At 33.7% G+C, this 7,163-nt stretch overlaps 1 long non-coding RNA gene across 2 annotated transcripts; it reads right to left on the reverse strand.

Moving 5' to 3' along the window:
- Positions 1 to 1,133: 1,133 nt before the first annotated feature.
- On the reverse strand, positions 1,134 to 5,097 carry LOC125849355 (uncharacterized). 2 transcript variants are annotated; one of them, XR_007444613.1, is made up of 4 exons: positions 5,028 to 5,097; positions 3,658 to 3,715; positions 2,953 to 3,413; positions 1,140 to 1,254 (listed from the first exon to the last, which is right to left on the reverse strand). It is a non-coding gene; the product is annotated as an uncharacterized LOC125849355 (long non-coding RNA). The 2 variants fall into 2 exon arrangements; XR_007444614.1 differs by lacking the exon at positions 2,953 to 3,413 and having other exon boundaries at positions 1,134 to 1,254.
- Positions 5,098 to 7,163: the final 2,066 nt, after the last annotated feature.

Genomic DNA, 7,163 nt, shown 5'->3' on the forward strand with positions numbered 1-7,163 from the left:
ATTCCCTGCCAACTGCCCAAATTTCAAAGGGCATTACTCGCTCATACGAACTCGGAATCGAGCAAACTCGGCGGCGTTGGAAAGATCATTCCAAGGGATTTCCAAACATAACTGGGAATACTCCTAAATCATCCTGAGCTAGGAGTTATGACTGGTCAAAGTTGGCCAAAACTCACTGATTTCCCACACTTACCCAAATTCCAGTATTTTTGAATTTTTTTCCAAAAATGACTATTTCCTATTTTTAAGCCTCTTCATAGTTATTTCAACTTACCGGATGTTACATACTCATACTCGACTTCCTTCTTTGCTTATGTTTCCTATTTTGTTCATGCTTCCTACTTCGCTTTGGATTTCTTTAAGGAAACCTTTTTGCATTGCTTTCTTGTTGAATAAGCAACTCTTCCACTGCTTTATAACATCTAATTCGCGTGGTTGACGTTCTCCTTATCCCAGTCGAATTTGATCTGAAAGGAACATGTCGTTGCAACCGGTTCCTTTCATCTGTTCCTCTATTTGTCAATTATCAAAATCTTTCTCAATGCACAAGAAGTTGTAAAATAATTATGTAGAATCTGATGAAATAATTTTAACAATCATCAACATTACCTTGTATTCTAATAAGTAAATGACTATTTGAGGTCAACATTAACCAAGTAGTAGAAGCTTAGATCGGTTTTTACCTGATTAGTGCCTCATTTTGTAGTCAATAGCTCATTATGGTGGAGTTTCAATGCTTCTAAAACCACCTGATACATAGATTGAATAATGTGATTAAAGCTTGACCTAAAATACAAATAATGCACTGGTAAGTTGTGTTTGGATATTAGCGACAAATAGTGTAAGAATAACAAGTTGCAAAAAAATCAAACATCATAATGGTTTCTTTAACACTTTTAAATGAACATTAAACCACATACTTCTTGTGCATTCTTCAGGAAAAACCTGAGTCGTCTTCATCTTCAAAATCAATCAACTGAATCAAAATTAGATGAGAATCCAAGCACACAATGTTTTGTTGAGAATCACACATCTGCCAACAATGACGAATCTAAGATTTCCATCAAAGTGAATTTTGTATACAGGGGACTCAAAATCTAAACGTATACATAAAAAGTAAAGAATTACATTGATAATTTTTTGCCAAGGAGGGTTAGGTGAAAATCTCACACATCACGCAATTCTTACTTCATTCTCCATCTTGGCAAACAGTTGAGAGTCAGAAGAGACCAATTTATCGAGTACATTGAACACCTATATTAAAACAACAATAAATCACAATTAGCAGTAACTCAATATCGTAACTAACTATTTCATTGATTACAAGTGAAAATGACAAACATGTTTCACTTTCAAGTGTCACTAATGCATTAAAACTCTGAGTTATCTTTTTGTATTGTAGAATACAACGTATGATACTTGCTATTTAAACCAAGTCATCCATCCAATCAACATCTTATTCATCTCAGGCCATCTAAATTCTAAACGGACAATCCCCTCATTATGTCAACAAATTTATCCTAATGCTCCATTTCGACCATATTTCTTGCGCATGAAAACTTTTGAAATATGTATCTCCAAAGTTCTATCATTGAAATGAGTTGAGTTTCATTTTTTTTGTAAAAATTCAAGAGCATTTCGTGCTACTTTTTGTTAGGACCGAAATAAGCAGGTATAATGTGGAAGCTAGCAAAGCAAATCTCGAAAGACCATGAGTAGGAAGACAAACGAGAAATATACAAAGACACAAAGATTTAACGTGGTTCGGTCAATCAACGTACGTCCACAAAGGAGATGAGCAATCCACTATATAAACATGAGAGTACAAAATATAGAGAGATAACCTCAACCAATTCACTCGGAAAACATGAGAGGTTCACACAAGTGATAACGTATCAAGCTTGTGACCCACAAATTCTCCCCCTAACCAAAACTCTCAAAGCCCTTAAGACTACATTGTGAATGCTGATTAAGTTAGAAGGAACAAACCTCTATTTATAGAGTCCTAAACATTTTCCTACAAGAAAAGGACTAGCCAATCCAAAACTTTTTCCTAAAAGGAAAACCTATTTATGGTAAGAAATTCAGGGCAAATAAAACCCAACAAATCTCCCCCTTGGCTTGAATTTCTGTCAAAATAAATTTGTCCACCTTCTTCACATAATCTTCAACAGCTTGCTTCTCCTCTCCATAATCTCCTCCATCAAATCTATGTATCAACACAGAGAACTTCTCTGAAACAATTTCTCCAACAAAAATCTTCATTACTGTCAAAAAGGTTGCGGCTAGAACTATGCCCGCCAAGATGAACACCCATCTTTCTAACTTGGTTCAATCATCGATTATCGAACCACTAAACATGATTCTATCATTGAATCTGGCTCTGATACCACTTGTTAGGACCGAAATAAACAGGTGTAATGCGGAAGCTAGCAAAGCGAATCTCGAAAGACCATGAGTAAGAAGGCAAACGAGAAATATACAAAGACACAAAGATTTAACGTGGTTCGGTCAATCGACCTACGCCCACAAAGAAGATGAGCAATCCACTATATAAACATGAGAGTACAAAATATAGAGAGATAACCTCAACCAATTCACTCGGAATACATGAGAGGTTCACACAAGTGATAACGTATCAAGCTTGTGACCCACAAATTCTCCCCCTAACCAAAACTCTCAAAGCCCTTAAGACTACATTGTGAATGCTGATTAAGTTAGAAGGAACAAACCTCTATTTATAGAGTCCTAAACCTTTTCCTACAAGAAAAGGACTAGCCAATCCAAAACTTTTTCCTAAAAGAAAAACCTATTTATGGTAAGAAATTCAGGGCAAATAAAACCCAACACTTTTATAACATTTATCCATTGCTCAAAGAAAGTTATGAGTTGAGTTCAGAATCTAATAGTATCAATTATGCGTCTTTATCTTCATAGAGGAAATGAATTAACTTGATTGAGCTCTCTTCGCAATCAAGCTCCGCTTGTAATTTGTACTCAGAATTACTGAAAAAGATGAAGAGCTCTACCTCATCATACCAAATGTCACTGTTATACCTCATCTTAGAGTTAGCACAAAAGAAGCATAATCATCCACATTTAAATCATTTGTACCTCCTTGTCCTATTATTTGATTTTTATTATACGTTGTCCTGTCCCTTGAATTGTGTGTTTGAAATCTTGTTTTAATAGGAAGGAGTTACAATTGAAATAGCTGAGGTTGTTATTGGTGCCCTAAATGGGGAACTTTCTGCTACCGCTGAGAATGCTCCAATGGTTCCTCCTGTGGTAAGCCATAGTATTATGTGCTTATTTTTCTCTTTTAGGTTTCCACCCATACAAAGGAAAAGGATAATGAAATTCCTGCTTCTGTTATCAGGTTTTGTCCGAGTTGGCTCCTTACGTCCTGCTAGCTGAGAAACTCGATCGGTAGATTAAGGTTCATAGTTTAGCATTATTGTAATTATCAATAAAATTTTCTTTAGAAAGTTTAGTGACGCCAGTTTTCAAGCAATTTCACCATCTTATGTTCTTGAAAGAATCCTTTTATGTTAATCAACTTTAAATTTTATAAAGATTACAACTTGCTTTTCAAACAACTATATAAAAGAAATGCAATTTGTACACAGAATTAGTGAAAAAGATGAAGAGCTTTACCTCATCATACCACAATTTTAGAACCTTCATATTAGGAAAATACTTAAGCAATAGTATACTGAATTTACCAAAAAAATAAAATAAAGAAGAAGAAGAGAATGTTAGCAAAATACAATGTTTTATTTATAAATAAGAATTTGCAGCCCAAGTTTTTGTTCGCACTTTCAGTTGCATTTTATTGAATTTCGGAAAGATAAACATTTCTACTACAATAATTGAAATATCCTCCCATATTTCATAATAGTCTATTGAATTTCAACGATGCTAATGAAATTAGTGAATTTTATAGTATAACGTATTCTTTTGCTAAAGGTTGCTTAAGTATGTATATTACGCTAAGGAAAAGACACAATAAGAAATTGAATAGAACTATTGAAGCATCACAACATACAAAAGTTAATAGTGATAAAATAACACATGTTATGAAAAGTAAATTATATTTTTCTATAGTTGTTGTAGCCTAGGAGTGTCCTTGTATATTGCACTAAGAAATTTTTTTCTCCACTTTCAAATATCCACAACCCCACTTTTACTTGTTGACAACTATCTTGTTTTTGATTAGATACACTTATTCATAAGAAGAGTAATAGTTTCTCAAATTCATCACTTAGTAAAATTTGTCTAATGCTAAACTCAAAAGAAGTAAACTCTACATTGAAATTTCACCATCCCTCGCGTCTTATATTTCAAACTATTGGTGCACCAAATTATTAACTTGCGCTATTAAACTTAAGCATCTTTTTTTTTATATGATGTCCTACTTCGTACCATTCAGTTAACGCTGCTTCTTAGATCATCAACATTATTTCAGGGACACTCGACTTAGTCCAGTTACGATATTTTTTAGTAAAGCGATGCCTCAAGTCTTAATTATTATGTATTCTAAAACCCAAAGAAATTCACGTACTATGCTATTCTCTAAAGGATCACTATGTAACCATAAATAAAGACGGCAGTTGCATACAAAAGTTGTCACTTTAACCATTAAATTGGGAAGATATAAGACGAAACAATAATGACATCAACTTTAGACATAAAAAAGAACAAAGAGAAATTTGAGAAAAAAAGCAAAAGACATTGTAGATTCAGAGTGATTTTAAAATAAAAAGAAGTGAACTCATAGATGAATAAGACTACCCATATATGAATAAATGTTTTATAACACCCTTGACCAATTCAAGAATAGCAACGTAATAATATTTCCATCTTTTTACAAAAAAGTTTCATTAACAATTATTACTTGTGAGCTACTTGCATCCTACTTCTTACATATGTTGCTGCCAGAGATACTGGAGCAACATTATGTTAAAATGGATTAACTTTTGAAAAATGAATGTAACATAATGAAAAGAGGAAAGCAAACATCTTACTTGTTCTAAGTCGAGTCATGAATGTCGATGCACATCCTACCATTTAACAAAGCACTACAAAATATCCTGAGAAATATGACGAAGGATTAATGAATTTCTTTGAAATGCAGCATATTAACCAAAGAGAACAATATATATATGTTTTTGATGAAGATAAAAAAAAATTGAGAAAGGAATTAGGAAATTGTCGAAGAACTTACCCGAATTAAAAGAGTAGACCAGGCTCGAAATAGAAAATTGGTAAGCAATTGTCGGAAAGGATGTGAAGCGTTAAAAATTATTTAAAGCGTGAGTGGAAATTTCTAGAGAAAGAAAGATAGTTTGGCATTTGTATTTGCTGTTTGTGCCACGTGGAAAGAATTTAGGGAAAAGTAAAAGTACATTATATATAATAAAATTAAGAGAAAATTTAAAAATATTGTGTAAAATAACAAATATATCCTTAAAGATCTTTCTAGATCTAGTCCCCTTAGATATCCCTCTATTCTGTTTCTTCATCTTTCTCTTTCCAAACATGCACACTTCTTCTTTGCATCTAATTTTATTTTTACTTTCTTCATAAAATATCAATGTGAGGTTAGATTTTTGAAACAAATGGGTTAACAAGGTAAGAAAAGTAATTTCTTATGTTTCTAAGCAGACTCACAAAAATCACTTAACGGTTACTCTTCTTCACTGTCAATGTTGGCTATCATCATTGAACCCACCTGCCCCTTACATGATTTTAGCTCGAAGTCAACAGGAAAAAAGTGTGAACAAAATTTATAACGAAAATACACCTAGAGACACTCGGATGAGAAGATGAGAGAAGAGTTGTTTTCATTTCTGTTTCATTTCTGAAAAGATGAGAAAGACAGAGCATTCTAGAGTCTTCATCTCAACTGATGACATAATTANCTTTTTGTGAACTTGATTTTGGGAATTTTTGAGACTTGTTTTCTTAGCCATTTTAGATCCGATTTTGGTGATTTTTGAGGCTATCTTGAGTGGTTTTTCGAGGAGAACATTGTGGTGTTGTTAGATTTTACTGTAGATCGTCCGTTTTTGGTAAAAACGCTGAATTAGCTGCTGTCCCATTTCTATTCTTTTGAGAAAATTTGGGTTTTAGTTGCTTGTTGATATTGTGTTGTTCCCGAGCCCCGAATTGTGTCCTATTATGGGACATGAGCTGGGGGAACTGGTTAGGACCCACTTTTGGGGTTAATTTCGGAATTTCCTGCGCGGGTCCCACGAATCTCGATTTGACTCCAAAATTGACCCGTCTCCGTTTGTTGTGATTTTGGTGTCTAAACGACTGTAATAACGTTGTGATTCTATTTTTGATAGCGGGGTATCGTTTCGAGACCGTTCGGAAAGGGAAAACTCTGGAGAAGTGATTTTGGAGCGCGTGTGATCGGCTTAAAGGTAGGCTACGGTTTCCCTTTCTTAGATTGAGCTCGAGAATGTGAATGCATGTTGATTATAGAATCATACAAAGCATCTAAAAAATTCCAGGGAGGGCTATAAATCCATGATTTTAGCTCGAAGTCAACAGGAAAAAAGTGTTAACAAAATTTATAACGAAAACACACCTAGAGACACTCGGATGAGAAGATGAGTAAAGAGTTGTTTTCATTTCTGTTTCATTTCTGAAAAGATGAGAAAGACAGAGCATTCTAGAGTCTTCATCTCAACTGATGACATAATTACTGTTTTACCCTAAAATGAAGCAAGAATATCAAAAATGAAATTGGTCGTCCTCTCTTCACCTTTCTATATAATAGAAAATTCTTGATTTCTTTCACACCTGCAAAATCTTTTTTTTATATATATAGAATCATACAAAGCATCTAAAAAATTTCGGGGAGGGCTGTAAATCCATGATTTTATCTCGAAGTCAACAGGAAAAAAGTGTGAACAAAATTTATAACGAAAACACACCTAGAGACACTCGGATGAGAAGATGAGAGAAGAGTTGTTTTCATTTCTGAAAAGATGAGAAAGACAGAGTATTCTAGAGTCTTCATCTCAACTGATGACATAATTATCGTTTTACGCTAAAATGAAGCAAGAATATCAAAAATGCCATTGGTCGTCCTCTCTTCACCTTTATATATATAAAAATATATAATAAAATAGAAAGATATACTAGATTCT

Source organism: Solanum stenotomum, chromosome 12 (genome assembly GCF_019186545.1).
Source record: "Solanum stenotomum isolate F172 chromosome 12, ASM1918654v1, whole genome shotgun sequence".
Taxonomy (NCBI): Eukaryota; Viridiplantae; Streptophyta; class Magnoliopsida; order Solanales; family Solanaceae; genus Solanum; species Solanum stenotomum.